The sequence below is a fragment of the Dendropsophus ebraccatus genome, chromosome 10 (assembly GCF_027789765.1).
Source record: "Dendropsophus ebraccatus isolate aDenEbr1 chromosome 10, aDenEbr1.pat, whole genome shotgun sequence".
NCBI lineage: Eukaryota > Metazoa > Chordata > Amphibia > Anura > Hylidae > Dendropsophus > Dendropsophus ebraccatus.
The window spans coordinates 14,982,431-15,002,841 of NC_091463.1; the positions used below are offsets into that span (position 1 = coordinate 14,982,431).

The following is a 20,411-nucleotide window of genomic DNA, read 5'->3' on the forward strand; positions in this document are numbered from 1 at the left end:
CCATGCCACGTTCAAAGGCACTCAAATCACCTTTCTTCCCCATACTAATGCTCGGTTTGAACTGCAGGAGATTGTCTTGACCATGTCTACATGCCTAAATGCACTGAGTTGCCGCCATGTGATTGGCTGATTAGAAATTAAGCGGTAACGTGCAGTTGGACAGGTGTACCTAATAAAGTGGCTGGTGAGTGTATACTGCATAGATCTCAATGAGAGATCAGTGTACTTATACTAGAAGTCCCCCAGGGGGAATAACCCTAACCCCAGCGGGAATAACCCTAACCACAGGGAGACTTCTAGTATAAGTGTAAAAAAAAAAAAATTGTTATTATTAATAAAAAGCCCCCTCCCCTAATAAAAGTTTGAATCACCCCCCTTTTCCCAGGTTATAAATAATAAAAAATAAATAAATAAATAAATAAACATGTTTGGTATCACCACGTGCGTAATCGCCCAAACTATTATTTAATCACATTCCTGATGTTGCACGGTAAACGGCGTAAGCGCAAAAAAATTCCAATGTGCAAAATTGCGCATTTTTGGTCGCATCAAATCCAGAAAAATTTTATAAAAAGCGATCAAAAAGTCGCATATGCAAAATCAAGGTACCGATAGAAAGAACACATCATGGCGCAAAAAATGACACCTGACACAGCCCCATAGACCAAAGGATAAAAGCGCTATAAGCCTGGGAATGGAGCGATTTTAAGGAACATATACAGTATTTGTTAACAATGGTTTTAATTTTTTAAAGGCCATCACATACAATGAAAGTTATACATGTTACATGATTAACATATATAACAAGTCAGTTTTACCCCAGGGTGAACGGTGTAAAAACAAAAACCCTCCAAATAAAAAAAATGCATTCTTTTTTTCAATTTCACCACTTACACCACTTTAATTTTTTCCTGCTTTTGCAGTGTACTTTATGAAAAAATTCAGCCTGCAAAGTACAATTAGTGGCGCAAAAAATAAGGGCTCATGTGGGTCTCTAGCTGAAAAATTTAACTGCTATGGCCTTTTAAGCACAAGGAGGAAAAAACGAAAATGAAAAAATTGAAAGTGGCCCAATCTGTCTGGTCCTGTCTGGACCGCCTTTAAATTTGGGATACAGCCATAGCCTCGGCAGGTTCGGACCATCCCTAAGTTCTAGGTTCAGAGCAACCATATCTGAATGCCTCTAGTCATGATTCCATACATGGCAAAAATGTGGGCAGTTTGGGCGGACGTCTGGGGGGCCCAGAGCCACCCACATGTGATCCTGCAGCTGCACATCTTTTATGCTACCAGTGCCGGAAGACCGAAGAGAAGGGCTATGTCTGTGCCAGGACAGCAGCAGTGAGCAGGGAACGTGTGGGAGGTCATCTACTAAAAGCTAACTACACAGGGGGGTATCTACTAAACCGGGTCTACACAGGGGACCATCTACTATAGGGGGACATCTACTATGGGGGGCTATCTACTATAGGGGGACCTACACAGATGGCCATCTACTATGGGGGACCTACCTACACAGGGGGCCATCTACTATAGGGGACCTACACAGGGGGCCATCTATTATAGGGGGACCTACACAGAGGGGCCATCTACTATAGGGGACCTATACAGGTGGCCAACTACTATGGGGGACCTACACAGGGTGCCTTCTACTATACGGGGACCTACACAGGGGGCCATCTACTATAGGGGGCCTACACAGGGGTTCATCTAGTATAGGGGGACCTACACAGAGGTCCATCTACTATGTGGGCTATCTACTATATACAGGGGCTATCTACTATAGGGGAACATGAGCGCTTCGCATTAGCATTAACACACTGGAGGGGGGGCAGGATGAGTTAACAGCCTGGGCCCAAGGGTACATGTAATTCGCCCCTGAGTGCAATAAGTCTAATTCCTTTGTCCTGTCCCTAATGTTGGGGACCTCTGCAGCTCAGGGGGTCACTTTTCGGACTGCTGTGAAAGAATCCCTGAGCAGGCTTTTTAAATTAGCTTTAGAGGGCTGGGAGAAAGGACGGCAGTGCTATTGGCCACATTCATTTAAGTGAATATGTCAAAGATGGAAGTATCTTCACCATCTAGGCAAGATTTAATCTTCTTTTTTTTGGTAAAGCAGGAGGCTGACATTTTAGAAAAGCCCCAGTTGTATTTCCATCAGGAGACGAGAGACGGGTCCTGATTTGCAGAGGCGACCCGCAGCAGAAGGGACTCCAATGCCATGTTATCAAGTAAAGGAGACGGCCAGAGAGACTCAGAGGGATCAGGGATTTATCCCACCCTTGCAAAAGATGATGACATATGGCCTCTGACCATGGAAGGTCCACAGAAGAGACTTCACTTTTAGGCTATGCTCACACAATGATTTTCAACGGCCGATGTTTAGAGTATAAAATAACGGCCAATATTTAACATCAAACAGTCAAAAAGCTAAAAAAAACTGCAGATTTAAGACGTGTGCTTTAATCTAGGCCTGAGGTTGGGTTCACACACGGCAGTTTTTGTACTTAAAACTTGAATGGAAGGGAGGACTTTTTTTTCCCCCTTGATTCCACTTCTGGTTTGGACACGGAAAAAAAAAAAAAACTGCCATGTGTGAAACCAGCAGGAGGGACCCCCAGATAAAATTTCCAAATCGTGGTCTGTCGAGAACTCTATGAAGCTATGACCAAACCAAGGTACAAGAGTAATGGAGGGAATCTAGCAGCACCTCTCCTGTCCTCAATTTGGGTGTGAGGTTTTGCAGCTCAGTTCTATTGAAGTGAATGGAGCTGACTTGTAACAACTCTTTTTACATAAAAAGAAGGTTTTTTGTGTCTTTTTTCCACAAATGTTTGTATACTATTGGTATACACACTATGTGCAGCTTTGTTGTATACTTGCTTTGATATCACCATGCCCTTTATTATTGCACTTTTACTACTGCAACTTTAAGTTGGAAATAGAGATGAGCGAACCTGGAGCATGCTGGAGTCCATCTGAACCCGAACTTTCGGCATTTGATTAGCGGTGGCTGCTGAAGTTGGATAAAGCCCTAAGGCTATGTGGAAAACATGGATATAGTCATTGGCTGTCTCCATGTTTTCCAGACAACCTTAGAGCTTTATCCAACTTCAGCAGCCCCCACTAATCAAATACCGAACGATCAGGTTCGGATGGACTCGGACTCGAACCCGGTTCGCTCATCTCTAGTTGGAAACCATTTGATTTTGTCCATGTCCGTATGTCTCCTCTTTCTCCTTATCAGACACTTGTACTTACTGCTGAGAAATTAACCCTTTCACTGCCTTGAATCAGTTACCTGTGAAGGCAATGTAAGGCCCCCTTCACACGTCCGGAAAAACCATTTCCGGACCCATACACTTTAATTAGTCACGGACACCCTTCCGGATTTCTACGGAAGGGTGTCCGTTCCGGAAAATAGATCTGGAAAAAATAGGACATGTCCTATTTTTATCCGGAATTCCGGCCCGGACGCTCCCATAGAAGTCTATGGGAGCGCCGGAATCACGGGCACTTTCCTGAAGTACATCAGGAAAGTGCCCGTGATTCCGGATAAGTGAGAGCCGGCCGGCCCCCGCAACCACTGGCACCCCTACCTCCCCACCGCACAGGCAGCGGCAGCACAGGCCTCCCTCCCGGCGCCACGACCCCCCGCCCCCGGACAGCTTCCACCAACTCCGCCCCCTCCCCCCGGACCGGACAGCTTCCAACCCCCCCACCCCCCCCCCCCGGACCGGACAGCATGCACCAACCCCCCCTCCCCCCCCCCGGACCGGACAGCTTCCCCCCCTCCCACGGACAGCATCCACCCAACCCCCCCCCTCCCCCGGACCGCAGCCGCCGGATTACCCGTACGCACAACGCCAGCGCCCCCCCCCCCCCCCCCCGGGACTCACCACTCTTCGCTACACCCCCGGACCGGACAGCAGCCGCCCGATCACCCAGCTCGCCACTCTTCTCTGCATCTCCGCCGGCCCGCCCGGGACTCACCACCAGCCGCCGCCGACAGGTGAGATACAACATCCCCCCCCCGAACTAAAACTCCCATCATGCAGGCCATGATGGGAGTTGTACTCCTGCTGCCTGTGGCCATCCAGGTTGCAGAAGTACAACTCCCATCATGCCTCTGCTGACAGGCCATGATGGGAGTTGTAGTTCTGCAGCCTGTGGCCATCCAGGTTGCAGAAGTACAACTCCCATCATCCCTTATGTTGGCATACTAGACCATATTAAGAACTATTTTTTTTTACTCATCAGGAAATCCTGAAGGTTTTTCCTGATGGTTTCCTGATGGTAAAAACGGATTACTGTCAGGAAATCCTGATACTATCCTGATGACATTTGAGGTCTCCTGATCAGGATTTCCTGACAGTAAAAACTGACACGGATGTGTGAATGGGGCGTAAGGGTTACACCTATCTCTTTGCTGCAATAAATAATGGTGCGTTTACACAGGCAGATTTATCTGACAGATTTTGGAAGCCAAATCCAGGAGCAGACTGTAAACAGGGAACAGGTGATAAAGGAAAGACTGGGATCTATCCTCTTTTCAATTCCATTCCTGGATTTGGTTTAAATTTGGTTTAAAAAAAAAAAAAAGCAATATTTAAAACGTGGTCCACTAGCTGACTCTTTCTGGCACACGATCCCTATGGAAAAAACCCTTGCAGATATTCCGACTTTCATGGATAACTGCACCACAATGTCTCTATTGGGCCCCCGTACCTCCCCTCTAAACTTTCTACATACCCACGATTTTACCTCTTCCTTACAGGCTTTTCTTTCCTTAGGCACCAGAAGAAACATCCCGACTAGCTTTGAAGCGTTATTAAAGCTCAAACAACCTATAACTAAATGCCTCTCCAAACTACACTCTTACCTTCTATCCCTAGATGCCCCTACTAAACCCAACTATCTCGCTGCCTGGGAAGAAGAACTAAACATTTCTCTCACGCCGAAAGATATCAAACTCATACTGTCACACTCCCACGGGTTTTCTAACTCCATCACTACACAGGAAAATTCCTACAAAATACTAACCAGATGGTACCGAACGCCGCACCAGCTTCATAAATGGGGACTTATACCTGCGGATTCTTGTTGGAGATGTGGTAGCCTGGGAGGCACATTAACCCATATTTTTTGGACATGTCCCCTCCTCACCCCCTTCTGGACGCAGGTGATTGCAGCCATTAAGGAGATGTGTGGCGAAAATATTGTTATAACTTCGCAACTAGTACTCCTGTGGCTGCCCCCCTCTGACACCCATTTGTCCAAACAGAATCTGTTGGTCCATCTCCTCACTGCTGCAAAGCTACTTATTCCAACTTATTGGAAACAATCTATACCACCCCCTATATCAACATGGTACGCTAAGATAGACAGTATGCGCACTATGGAGGAGTTAGCGAGTTGGACCACGCGCACCCACACCACGTTCTTAAAGACATGGGCTCCTTGGACACAATACGCCAAGACCCACCAACTCACTCTGTAGAATGGATTGCTCCCAGAGACCGTTGCGCACCCCACCGCTATTCATCTTCCACGTGAAATGCTAGCAGCGACCCCCCCCCCCACTCCCACCCTTTTGTCGATGTCTGTATGTGTCTACCGTCTCTCCCTGTTTTCCAGTTACATCGTTTTTCCCTTAAAAGGCCTTACCCATGCTTCTGACATCACTAAAAGGGACAGGACAACCCACTCCCATACATTGCCTACTTTGCTACTCCCCTCCCTAAGTGGGACTTACACCCCGAATCTTGGTTGGAAGACTTCCCCCGATGCTCCCCCCACCTTGGGTCCTGCCCACGATCTCCACCGGAACATTATACACAGATGGGTTGCCTACCTACCTCAGACAGGCCGTTTGTCCTCCTTGTTTTCTGTACTTGTTTTCGTTAGGAGGAAAATATTACCGATTTATGATCAAAGTCAGTCTGTTTCTATGTATTTATGAAATGAGAAAATATCTTAAATAAAGAATGTTTAAAAAAAAAAAAAGGAAAGACTGAGATTTCTCCTGTTTTTAAATCCATTCCTGGCTTTGGCATCCAAAATCTGTCAGATAAATCTGTGTGTGTAAACGCACCATAAGTGTCTGATGAGGAGAAACTGAAATAGCCAGAGAAGTGATAGTCACAGTGCAGACCCATACTTTTGCTACATGTGAACATAGCCTAAGGGTGTCTTCACACACCGGATCCGCAGCAGATTTCACACTGTGAATTTGCAGGGAAATCTGCTGCGGATCCAGTGCCAGTTCATCCCTATGAGTATACATCCCGCTGCGAGTATGTAAGTAAACCCCCGGGCGGCTGGAGCATACATCATCTCCTCCCCCCTCCGGCTTGCTTTGGGAGTTCCAATAAGTGCGCTGCCCCACTGCATGCCACTGATTGGCTGAATGGGACATCCAGCCGAGAACCCCCAAAGCAAGCCGGAGCGGGGAGGAGATGATGTATGCTCCGGCCGGCGGGGGGTTAACTTACATACATGCAATCCAACTGCAAGTATGTATTCAGGGATGAACTGGCACTGGATCCGCAGTGGATTCAGTGTGTGTTTAGACACCCTTAGGGTACAAACACACACACCGTATACGCAGCGTATTTACTGCTGCAGATTAGATACGCAGCAGATTAGATCTAAATAACTGAACACAGCATCAAATCTGCACCATCAAATCTGCTGCGTATCTGCTGCGTATACAGTGTGTGTGTTTGTACCCTAAGGGTGCGTTACACAGAGATTTTATCTGGAAGATTTTTGAAGCCAAAGCCAGTAACAGACTATAAACAGGGAACAGGTCATAAAGGAAAGATTGAGATTTCTCCTCTTTTCAAATCCATTCCTGGATTTGGCGTAAAAAATCTGTCAGATAAATCTCCCTGTGTAAACGCACCCTGTGTGAACCCTGCTTTAGTAAATTCAGAGGGACCTGCGACTGCTCTGGAACAGGTGTAGATTTCCACCATGATTTCCACCTGTTTGCAGGCATAAAGCATAATAAACCAATGCACCCGGGACCCTCCAACTACAACAGCTGAAGTTGAAGTACAAATGAGCAGACACCTCAAGGTGTTGTCCCCTCACAAACTATAACTCCCAGCATACCCTAAGAGCTTTATACTGTAAGTGTAGGGCATTCTGAGAGTTGTAGTTGTTATTCAAGGAAGCTGTAGTGACTGATATAGGATGGATGGGAGCAGGTCTCTTCTCACTGGTTCCTTCTGTAAGTGTCCGTCAGCATCATCCCTCCCAGGAATCCAGGACACATGTTCCAGATAGGGGCGCTCTGCAGTCTGTGTCTCACCCAGGCCTCATACCTCACTTAGCAGTGATTGATAGCTCCCCCCCTCCTGGACCTCAATCAGCCGTTATCAATAGGAAGTCGCCCTGTAGCCAAAATGGCCTAGAAACTGCCCTGCTCCAGCTGAATATGTGTGTGTGTGTGTGTATATATATATATATATATATATATATATATATATATATATATATATATATATATATATATATACTGTAGTGTGGGTGGTGCATCCCTGCTGCATTGCCATACACCTGTATATAGGTCTGTTGGGGGAAATGTGTGGGCAACTGTTTATTATTGTCACTGGTTTAGCCTTTTTGTATAGACCCTGTTACATGTTTATTTAACCCCTTCATAACCCTCATTTTCATCTACAGACCCATACGAGGTCTTTTGTGCAACACCAATTGTACTTTGTAATGACACTTAATTTTTTTAAAAAGTGTGCTGTAAAACAAAACAAAAAAATTTTTATTTGGGAGGCAAAATTGAAGGAAAAAAATGGGGTATTCTTAAAATTTCAGTCTGATTACAATGATCCCCAATTTATCTAACTCTTAATTTTTTCCACTGCCTTTAAAAAAAAAAAATAAAAAATTAAAACCCTTAAAAATGTTTAAAATTGCTCTATGACGGGAACGGTTGTTTGCAAAAAAAAAACAATGGACGTTCTTTTCATAAAAAAATGAGTTGCATTGAAGTCACATCTGAACTTGAGAGAAGAGTGGCGCTGTCTCTGGAAGAAAATGGGCATGTTTTTGTAGCGCTGGATAACCCCTTTAAGCCCCCTTCTCCCCATTTAGGGGAGAAATCTATCTGAAGTCTATGGGTATTTTATACTTGTAAATGCCAAAGCCCTTAGGCTGGGTTTACACTGTTCTTGCAAAAAACTGATGGAAAACCATATGCATTTGTGTGCATCCGTTTTTCCAAAACATGTTTTTTTTTACGTACACAAAATAAGATCAAGTATGTAAAAAAAAATTTTTTGTTCTTTTTTTTTTTACTTTTTTTTATAATGGAAGTCAATGGAAAAACAGATCAAAACAGATGCACACAATTCCATTCTGTTTTTTGCAGAACCGTAGTGTGAACCCAGCCTTAGGTGAACACATTTTTCAACAAATTCTGAGCAATTTCATGACCCTTCAATTTGGCTACCATGCGTAAATATTTACCCTAAATATCCGACACTGGATAAACAATTAACCGTCCTTACCGGTCTCACCGTTTACTTAGTAATCTAGTCACCCTGTACGGCATAAGGATTCCCTGGAACACGTCAGACTTGTTTGGTAAAGCTTATTAATTCAATAGTGCTGTTATAGTAACATGTTACTGGGTGTATTATAACGTCTACTACCAGATTTCCCTCCTTGGATAACGCATGTGTCTACGTTTGCAGATGGTGGAGACGACTTTTCTACATAACTGCAGCCTAGCGATCTGAGGAGACTTCAGGACATATGGAGGATACTTTATTCCGGGCGCCCCATAGTTTCTCATTCTTTTTGCTACAAACCCTATGTGAGTATTGGCTTATGTTATTGTATGTACTTGGTGTAAGAGAATCTGTCACTCTGAAGGAGAAAGCTTAGAGATCATGCAGAGTAAGGCTGCCTTAACCCCTTAGTGCTGCAGCTAGTTTGGACCTTAAAGGGGTTCTCCACCTAAGATCTAAAAATGAAACGCTCCCAGGCCCCCCTGAGTATTTTGAGCCGTCTCCTGTCTTTCTAGCTGTTGCCATTGCTGAGCTAGAAGTTTTTCTAAAAGCTGATCTATATCCAAGATGGCGCTGGCCAGGAAACTACATTTCCCATCAAGCATCTCTCTGGTCCATTTGTGTACTCGCCCGCTTAGCTTTCTTTCCTGCCCACTGATGTCATTACTATGGCACAGTAAACACAGTATTGTTTTTTTTTTTCACAATTTGGCATTACATCCCCCCAGTATGTATTCCATACTAGCTGATGATGTAGCAGAGCTGACGCACACATGGTGAAGCTATGTGCTGCATAACTGGCATCTGTTTACTGGGGGTGTAGTGTAGGTGTAGATCTCTGCTTGCTGACTGTGAATGTAAACATTCTAGTTCCATCCAGAGTTTAAGAACATCCATAACACTTACAATATGCAGAGCTGTGACACAGACAGACAGGGGCAGACTGGGCCAGGGGGCAGGGGGGGCCCTGGACGGTCTTCCTCAATGTCAATGGGCCGCGGTCCGGACACAGGTTAAGGGCCGCACCGGCCACCTACCCTGTGTCTGAAATGGTCTGCATCTGCGCCTCTGCTCCCCCCCCCCCCCCCCCCCCCCCCCCCCGGACTGCAGGTTAAAGGCTTCAGTGCCGCAGCAGCCGGCCGTTTCACCCAGCAAAAGGGCGGAGGAGGAGGGGGATGTCTGCCTCTGTCGCCGCCCCCAGCCTCCTTCCAGTACTTGCAGCCACGCGGCACTGCCCAGCATCAGGCACTGAGGAGAAGGGACAGGGTGCCGTCAGATGGGAATCCCAGGCGCACTAGTAGCAGACAGCCCATTGGCTGTCTGCCTTGTCAATCACTGGCACGCTGTTTCCGGACTCCCGCGCATTGGTGACGTCACACACTTGCAGCGAGGAGAAGAGGAGCTGTGTGGCCAGCTTGGTAGATCACTAGATGAGTATATGGAATCTTTCTTTTTTTTTTAATGAGCATTTCAGCTTTAACCAGACCAGGGGGTCAGTGGAGGCTAACCACGCGGGGGGTGCATTGATGTGCATTCCACCAGCCCAGTTTCCAGGGAATAAGATTTAGGGGGACATTTATTAAGTCTGACATTTTTTACTCCAGACTTAAAAATGTCCCTGCATCTCCGGCGTTACGGAGATTTACGTTGAGGCGGACTGCCGGTGCGCACAGCCGAAAACCTACGCCAGCTGAGGGCTGGAGTAGGTTTTCAGCGTAACTTTAAGAGAAAAAAATAATGAATCGCATGGACTATGAGTCCGCGCCCCCCCCCCCCCCCCCCCCCCGGCGTACCCGGCGGAAAGTGCCGTTTTGCGAATAAAATATTCGCAAATCACCACTTTCTGCTGAAAATCAAAGATACGCCAGATGATACTTGTTCCCCTTAGTGTGTGTGGGTTCCTATTAACTGTGGGGACCTTCCAGGGGCATTACATGTGTTAGAGGGGTTACTATTAATGGTGGGGACTTCCAGGGGGATAACATTTGTGTGTGTGTGGGGGGGGGGGTAATATTAACCGTTATAGAATATGGGGAGAATAAGGGGGGCTCGCTGCAAGCGGGTTAATGCCTAGAGTGGCTAGCTTGGGGGGGGCACAGAGGAGAACTAACAACTCTATTGGAGCATAGGGGGGGCCCATCTACTATATGGATGCACCCGGGGGGACTTACTACTGTATGGGAGCACAGACGATATACTGTATGAGTGAGAACCCTAAAATGTTTGTCTTGCAATTTCTGTGGTGACGAGTTGTGTCTGGGAAAAGATGCCCGTGCCATGTGGAGGAGAACATTTAAAGTAAGCGACTTCTATGAGAGAAGACATTACCTGTGAGTAATCAGTAACTGCACTGTAATCACTTATATGGTGTGCAGAGCCTGTGTACCATTGGTGTCTACCTCTGAATGGGTCAGTGTATGGGGATGATACTGGTATTTGTACAGTGCATGTTATTTAGTAATGGTGGTGGTGAAGAGGCTGTGATAATATTTGTTTCTTATATGCTGGTATTATTGGTATACTGGATCTCAGTTATGGTATGGTGGTATTAGTTACTATGTGGTGGGAATGGTCCTGGTCACGGTGATATATACTGGTGTTATTGGTAATATTGGTCTTGGTATACTGGATCTCAGTTATGGTATAGTGGTATTCGTTTTTACTATGTGGTGGGAATGGTCCTGGTCACAGTGAGGTGATATTTCTTTCTTATACACTGGTATTATTCACAATATTGTTCTTGGTGCACTGGATTTGGTCAGTAACAGTATCTTTGTTCTATCCCCTATTTGTGCTGTTCTGGGGTCACTTCCACACAAAAAGTGCCTACAGAACTGTGTATTCTGATCTCCCACAAAGTATCCAGTGTACAATCGGATCCTCCAGGATCTTCCAACTACAACAACTGCAAACACTACAATTCCCAGCATTTACTGACAGTCTGCAGCCCTTAGGATATGCTGGGAGTTGTAGTACATATGAACAGAAAATCTTCTAATAACACCTGGCACTGTAGAGACTTATTGCTGGACTTTAGGGCTGATGGTTGTAACAGGATAAGAGAATCATAGAGGCGATTTAAATGATGATTATAGTACTGGTATCATGGTCACCTTAAGGTACTATGCTGCACACCTGGAGCTAGGTTCCCTTTAATACAATAGGAATATATCTTGGGGGCCATTGGGATAGCTCTCATTACACACTGTAAAGCTGTGGCCATCTTGGTGTTATGTCACAACCCGGGATGGCTCTGATGCGGGGTTGGGGGTGTCTCGTGTGACTTGCACATTTTATTAACGTATTGGGGCTGGCCTTTACAGCCAATCACAAGGGCTTCCGTGGCTGGGAACGCTGGCCTCAATACTCTAATACACACGAGTCCCATCGGGCACCTCCAAGCCCACATGAGAGCACTAAGTCTCCAACATTTTAAGGGTTATTCCAGGTGGGGAGACACTTTTTTTTGCTTTGACCGGGGAGGGTGTGGATAGAGCGACGATGTCTATACATCTCTCTACATGTTAGGGTATGCTAAAGTGGTATTCCTGGCATCAGGAGACCCCCGCCCCAATAAGTATATTACAACTTATGACATGCATCCAAGCGCGTGCCTCTGTCCGCTCTGCTGGAGCCAAGTCTTTCTGTGTAAATGGACCCTAAGTCTATGGAAGCAGGACTTTTACTAGCAGTGATCAGATGCAAGTCAATAGACAGCTAACCTGGCCCCCAGAGAGGAGATCACATGTCCTGTGTCTACAAAGGGAAGTGGGAGCTGAGCCTGGTCAGAGTGGACAGAGAGAAGAGGATTTTAGACATCCAGAGGCGGAAATATGAGCATAAAAAAACAGGGAAAGGATGCGAGATGTATATTAGACATAGGGTGGTATTGGGAAGGCGGATTGTTTACAGTATTTTTGTTACCTGTATAACCCCTTTAATGACCAAGCTCATTTTTCAAAATCTTACCTGTCTCACTTTATGCAGTTATAGCCCCGCGATTCTGAGATATATATTTATTTATTTATTTTGTGACCCGCACAATGATTTATGGTGACAAGATCAAAAGTGACTTTAGGAGCCCGGCAGCTCTTGGAACAAGCTATCAGCGGTATATAGTGCAGTGTACATTGTACCAGGAACACACAGGGTGGTCCCCAATCATTGCCCCATGCTCTCTGCCACCTCCATGTTTTTTTTTTATTGTTTTCTCTTCTCCGTCCCTGAACAGATGGTCAGTTCACAGCGACGTGGTGGCCATCTTGGATGTGACTGCCATCCAGGGAAGGGAGGGTTAGTGACTGGCTACTAGGGGGTTAACACAGGGGGTGGGAGGGGACTGTGTTCACCTCCTCTCACCTTGAATCCAGAATAAAAGCATGCAGCGATGCCGGCAATGCCCGTTACCGGCGTCTGACGATATAATGTTAATGATGGCGATTGCCAGTTCAGGGACCGTCTGGGACCAACCCCACAGCTGCGGGCCTTGGCAACACCCCTGCACTATTTTGACCCATCAACATAAAAAGCTGAGGGTGTCAGAATAAAGCCCATAGGTAACCGCCGTAAAAAAAGACGTATCTGAGGTCACTAAGGGGTTACCACTGCCTTAAAATCTCTGAAAAATGCCAAAAAAGCCACGCTTTTTTTTTTTTTTTCTTCTTTTTATTTGCAAAAACACAAGCAGCCAGAAGTTAGCTGGAAATCAATGGAAGTATATGATCTACCTTATACATATGTTTTTTTGTTTTGTTTTGTTTTGTTTTTTTTAGGGGTGGTGTTTTTAACCCCTTAACGACATCGGGCGTAAACTTACGCCCTCGCGCCCTGGTACTTGGCGCATCAGGGCGTAAATTTACGCCCGATGTTTCCCCGATCGCTGCGTGTTCACACACAGCGGTCGGGGAAGATGGCCTGCTATAAATCATAGCAGGCCATCTTAGCTTCACGGCACGGGGGGTGGTTAACACCCCCCGTGCTTACGATCGCCGCTATAGGCTGATCAATTCAGATCAGCCAATAGCGGCGATCGGAACCTTTCCGGGTCATCGGCGACCCGATGACCCGGAAAAAAATGGCGGTTGGTGCTGTCCGAGGACGGCACCGACCGCCATTACTGTAAAAAGTAATGGTGATCGCCGTGCCACCGGCCCGATCGCCGTGAACGGCCGGCCGGTACCGGCCGGCCATTCACGGCGATCGGGCCGGTGGCACGGCGATCAGAGTCCCACAATATAGTAAATACCTGCCCTGGACCCCTCAGCTAGGCAGCCGAGGGGTCCAGAGCAGGTATTTGTACATTACTCACCTGTCCCGGGCTCCTGATCGGCGTCTTCCGGGTTCGCGGCATCCTCGTCTTCGTTCGGGTCTTCGGCTTCTTCCGTGACGTCACGTTCGGCTTCTCTCGGCTATTTTCGGCTCCAGCGTCGGCTCTTTCCGTATTTTGCGCTCTGCTGCCCTCTAGCGGCTGATATGTGTAATACACTTATCAGCAGCTACAGGGATGTTCAGAATTTTTTATTTTTTTTTTTCAAATTTTTTTTTTTCTATTTTCCGCACCCTATCGCCGCTGAGTGTTGATCAGCATCGCACGAAAGTGCGCTGCTAATCAGCAACTCCTCCTTTTTGGCGTAGGGTGTTTTTTTTCTATATTCTACTGCCACGGTCTGCTTATAAGTGCCGCACATAAGTGCGGCATTTATCAGCAACTCCTTTGTTGGCGTAGGTTTTTTTTTTATACTTACTGTAAAAAAACACGTAAAAAACACTACATTACACCACACTACATTGAATAAAGTTTGACACTACACCACTACATACCCCATATACTAATCCCCGTATAAAGATGGCCCCCTGGGTGTTTTCGGCGTCAGAGGGATACGTTATTATTACCTCCGACACCGAAACAGCCAGTGAGGATGAATGGGGGGTCCTTCGTTCCTCCATTCATCCTCATCATCCTCATCCTCCAGTGACGTGTCTGGGGGTAGTGTAGCGTACGCTGCCCCCCAGACACATCTTTTCCGCCAGTACCGTCCCAATAAGAGATGACGGTATGGAGTGAAATTCTACAAACTCTGTGAGCGTACCTTAGGGTACACTTACAGATTTCGGGTACGTGCACACTGCGGAATGGCGAAGGATAACCCTTCGTGCATTCCACAGCTGGCACCCGCCGGCGGACTGATGCAGGCATGTGTCTCCACCCGTGTCATAGAATCCATTCTATGCACGGGCGGATTCCATCGTCCATCCAAAGAATGAACACGTTGGACGGAGAGCGGAATCCGCCCGTGCATAGAATGGAGTCTATGACACGTGTGGAGACGCGCGCCTGCATCAGTCCGCCGGTGGGTGCCAGCTGTGGAATGCACGAAGGGTTATCTGTCGCGATTCCGCAGTGTGCACGTACCCTTAGAGTGTATGTAGGAAGGGACACCCGAATCCAGCCCCCAGATGCCCCCCCATCCTCGGAGTTAGTGGGAAGATCGTCCGGGAACTGATCTTCCCACTGCTGGATAAAGGTCACCATCTGTACGGGGATAACTTTTATACCAGCACCCCCCTCCTCTGGTCTCTCGCTGCCCTGTAGCTTGCGGCACGATCCGAACATATCAGAAGTAGTAATAGCGCCCTAATATTTAGCAGCCATGGAGCGGACCCAGCGCTTCTGGATATGAAGGACCCCGTATCGCACCAGGGCAACATTTTCCAGGTGACGTCCCCCACACTGGAGAAAGGGAGACCCCAGAAGAAGTGCAGAGTGTGGTGTAACAGGGGGATCAGGAAGGACAACATTTTCCAGTGTGACGCCTGTCCTGATCACCCCGGCCTCTGCATACTGGATCGCTTCAAGGCGCACCACACGTCATTGGGGTTCTACATTATCTATATTCTGTCCCTTATTCCTATTTCAGGGGTCACGTTGATCCAGGGTTATTCTGATCGCCATTATGGAGTCGGGAAGGAATTTTTCCCCTGTGATGAGGCTACTGTCGTCTGCCTTACGAGGGTTTTTTTTTGCCTTCCTCTGGATCAACACAGGTTGAATTTGATGGACACCTGTCATTTTCAACCTTATAAACTAATAATTGGCCTAATACCCCCAAATAAATTAGAATTGTCCCTTTTCCCCAGCTAAATAGGTATGGCCGCCATTCCCATTAGAGGATGCCATGATGCAATTACAAAGCCTCTGTGCGGCCAGGACAGTAGAAACCCCCCACAAGTGACCCCATTCTGGAAACTACACCCCATAAGGAATCTAAGAAGGGGGGCAGCGGGGATATGGCCCCCTGGTGACGGCCACATTTGGGACGTGAAAATGAAAAAAATTGTATTTTTTATTTTCTCGGCACATGTTCTACGTAAGTGCCCGTCACCAGTGGGGTCCATATGCTCACTGCACCCCTTGTTGGATTCCTTATGGGGTGTAGTTTCCAGAATGGGGTCACTTGTCGGGGGTTTCTACTGTCCTGGCAGCACAGGAGCTTTGTAATTGCGACATGGCCTCCATCCTCCATTCCAGCCTCTAAATGGCGCTCTGTCCCTTTGGTGACTTGCCCTGTGCCCATATGGCACATTATGTCCACATGTGGGGTATTTTCGTACTCAGGGGAAATTACCCTACACGTTTTGTGTTCATTTTCTTTTTTAACCCCTTGTGGAAATGGAAAAAAATCAAGGCTAGACCAACATTTAGTGTAATTTTTGTAAAATTTTTACTCTAAATCATTAATCTTGTCATGTTTTTTCATTTTCACAAGGGGTTAAAAGATAAAAAAAACATTTAATGTGTAGAGCAATTTCCCCTGAGTTTGGAAATACCCCACATGTGGACATAAAGCGCCATGCGGGTGCAGGGTAAGCCTCCGAAGGGAAGAAGCGCCATTTGGTTTTTGAAGGCTGGATTTGGATGGAATGGATTTCGAGGGGCCATGTTGCATTCAAAAGGCCCCTGTGTTGCCAAGACAGTTGAAACCCCCCACAAGTGACCCCATTATGGAAACTGCACCCCTCAAGGAATGTAACAAGGGGTGTAGTGAGCATATGGACCCCACGGGTGACGGACACAAATGTGGAACAATGTGGCGTGAAAATGAAGTATTACATTTTTTACACTATAATGTTGGTTTAGCCTTGAATATATCATTTTCACAAGGGGTTAAAAGAGGAGAAAAAAAACTAAATGTGTAGCGCAATTTCCCCCGAGTCCGTAAATACCCCACATGTGGACATAAAGCGCCATGCGGGTGCAGGGTAAGCCTCCGAAGGGAAGGAGCACCATTTCGTTTTTGAAGGCTGGATTTGGATGGAATGGATTTTGAGGGGCCATGTTGCATTCAAAAGGCCTCTGTGTTGCCAAGACAGTTGAAACCCCCCACAAGTGACCCCATTATGGAAACTACACCCCTCAGGGAATGTAACAAGGGGTGTAGTGAGCATATTGACCCCACTGGTGACGGGCACAAATGTGGAACAATGTGGCGTGAAAATGAAATATTACATTTTTTACACTATAATGTTGGTTTAGCCTTGAATTTATCATTTTCACAAGGGGTTAAAAGAGAAAAAAACACACAATATGTGTAGAGCAATTTCCCCCGAGTCCGTAAATACCCCACATGTGGACATAAAGCGCCATGTGGGCGCAGGGCAAGCCTCCGAAGGGAAGGAGCGCCATTTGGATTTTGGAGGTTGGATTTGGCTAGAATGGATGATGAACGCCATGTCACATTTACAGAGCCCTCCTGCTGCCAAAACACTGGAAACCCCCCACAAGTGACCCCATTCTGGAAACTGCACCCCTCAAGGAATCTAACAAGGGGTGCAGTGAGGATATGGACCCCTTGATGACGGGCACATTTGTGCCATGAAAGTGAAAAAATGAAATTTTTCCCTTTCACGTCACATTGTTCCACATTTGTGCCCGTCACCAGTGGGGTCCATATGCTCACTGCACCCCTTGTTAGATTCCTTGAGGGGTGTAGTTTCCAGAATGGAATCACTTGTGGGGGGTTTCCAGTGTTTTGGCAGCACGAGGGCTCTGTAAATGCGACATGGCCCTTGAAATCCTTTTCAGTGAAATTCAGCTTCCAAAAGCCAATTGGCGCTCCTTCCCTTTGGAGGCTCGTCCTGCGCCCCCTTGGCACTCTATCGCCACATGTGGGGTATTTCTGTACTCGGGAGAAACTGCGCTACACATTTTGTGTCTTTTTTTTCCTCTTATCCCTTTAAGAAAATGAAAAATTGAAGGCTAGAACAACGTTTTAGTGTAAAAAATAAATTTTTCTTTTTTCACGCCATATTGTTCGGAAAATCTGTGAAGCACCTGTGGGGTCCAGATGCTCACCGCACGCCTTGTTACATTCCTTGAGGGGTGTAGTTTTCTAAATGGTGTCCCTTTAGGGGTGTTTTTTAGGTTTTGACACCCCAGAGCCTCTGCCAACCTGAAGTGGTACAGTCAAAAATGACCAAATATAACGGAGGCGTTGAAATTCACTAGGCGCTCCCTTATATCTGAGGCTTGTGGTTGCGTCAAATAGCGCAATAGGGCCACATATGGGGTATTTCTATAAACTGCAGAAACGGGGCAATAATTATTGGGGTGCATTTCTCTGGTAATAGGTTTATAATTATGAAAAATATTGGATTACAATAAAATCTCTGCACAGAAAATTAAAATTTTCAAATTCCTTACACACTTGGCTTTTATTTCTGTGACTCCCCTAAAGGGTTTAAACACTTTCTGGATGTGCTTTTGCAGAGTTTGGGGGGTGCAGTTTCTGAAATGGGGTGCTTTGTGGGGCTTTCTAACATACAGGCCCCTCAAATACACTTTAAACCTGAACAGGTCCCTAAAAATATCTGATTTTGAAATTTTACTGAAAATTTGGAAATTTGCTGCTAATGTTTTAAGCTTCCTATCGTCTAAAAAAAATGAAAGATAGTTTAATAAATGCCGCCAACATAAAGTAGACATGTTGCTAATGCTATTTAATATATAATTTATGTGGTATAACCGCTTTCTGTATACGCAAAAAAGTTTCAAAGTTGGAAAAATGCATTTTTTCACATTTTTTCACCTTATTTGGGTTTTTTTCATAAAGATTTGTTATGAGTATCGACTCCAATTTACCAGAAATGTAAAGTACAATATGTCACGAGAAAACAATCTCAGAATCAGCCGGATAGGTAAAAGCATCCCGAAGTTATTAATGACTAAAGTGACACTGGTCATATTCATAAAATTTGTCTCTGTCATTAAGGCCATTTCAGGCTCTGTCCTTAAGGGGTTAAAGCTTTTCCCAAAATGCAACACAGATTTTTTTTATTTTTTTTTTGTCAGCTTTTGTGCTCCAGCACCTAGGTCATTTGATTGCAGAGGAAAAAAAAAAGTTCAGCACACAAACTCCTCAACCTCAAAAAAGATCATTTACACAATCAAAAAAGCAATATGCATGAAAGTCACGTGCAGCATTGGCGTTTATTATTGTCCTGAAAAACGCCAGAAAAAGAGTGTGTGTGTTTGTGTCGGCACCCTTACAAAGCAGCAACACCAAGCGTCCTGAGAGTCCCGGACTGTCCGTAAAACAAACAAAAAACGTTTCTTTTTTTTCTAGTGGGATTTTCTTGCTAGGTCATTGTGACTATCATTAGAGTAAATACTAGTGGGATCTAGAACTCTACCTTATTTTTATGATTTATTATAGTAGAAAGGAAAAAAATCTGCTTAAAACCCTCGTAGTTACTTTGTTTTTCTGTGGAGTCTAAATGTGAAGCTGTCGCACTGCTTGTATGATGGTTACAGCCTCTTTAAAGATAGTGTTTTCCTGATTGCATTTGGTGACACGTCTTTTGTTTACAATGTGTCCCTATTTTCTGGTTATAACTTTCTGTTTTTAATACAATGATGTAGAGTGGTCGTCTTGCTTAAGCCTTTTCAACATAGTATAAAATACCTATAGACTTCAAATGGCTCATAATTCCAACCTGAAGGGGGCTTAAAGGAGTACTCTGGTTTCAGAAAGTTATACAGATTTGTAATTTACTCCTATTTAAAAATCTCAAGTGTTCCAGTACTTAGAAGCTGCTATATGTCCTGCAGGAAGTGGTGTATTCTTTCCAGTCTGATACATTGTTTTCTGCTGCCACCTCTGTCCATGTCAGGAACTGTCCAGAGCAGCAGCAAATTTCCATAGAAAACCTCTCCTGCTCTGGACAGTTCCTGACATGGACAGAGGTGGCAGCAGAGAGCACTGTGTCACACTGGAAAGAATACACCACTTTCTGCGGGACATACAGCAGCTGCTAAGTACTGGGTGACTGGAGATTTTTTTTAAAGAGAAGTTCAATACAAATCTATACAACTTTATATCTATAAGTTTACTTTTCTTTCACCTACAGACCCATATGAGCTCTAATTTTTTTTTTGCGGCACCAATTATACTTTGCAATGACTCACTTAATTTTTCCATAAAAAATGCTTCAAGACTGAAAAATTTCCACAGTTTAAAGACTATTTATTTTATTTAATTATAAGGGGCTTCGTCTTCACGCCTTTCGCGGTGTGGTAGAACTGACATGTTATCTATTTTCCTCAAGTCAGAACAATTACAACGATAAGCAACTTTTTTATTTTACTGCATTTAAAAAATTTTAACTTGCAATTGAAACTGCTCTATTCTGATCCTTATAAAGTTTTTATTTTTGCGATGGCAAATATACCGTATTTTCCGGCATATAAGACAACCCCTGGCATTCAAGAAGATTGTCAGGGATTCGCCTTATATGCCGAAAAATGTTAACCAATGCCTGACCACAGCAGGGTTTACCAACTGGAGTCCTGCTGTGGTCAGGTAGGGGTTAACTGCA

General features: G+C 45.5%; 1 protein-coding gene across 4 annotated transcripts in view; it reads left to right on the forward strand.

Moving 5' to 3' along the window:
- The window catches only part of LOC138802569 (glycosyltransferase family 92 protein F13G3.3-like), a 62,227-nt gene that overhangs the window by 39,229 nt on the left and 2,587 nt on the right, over positions 1–20,411 (forward strand). For all 4 annotated transcript variants that reach the window (XM_069986016.1, XM_069986020.1, XM_069986017.1 and 1 more), the window contains exon 2: positions 8,721–8,842. The gene's annotated coding sequence lies outside the window, so the exon portion shown is untranslated. The remainder of the gene's footprint in view (positions 1–8,720; positions 8,843–20,411) is intronic.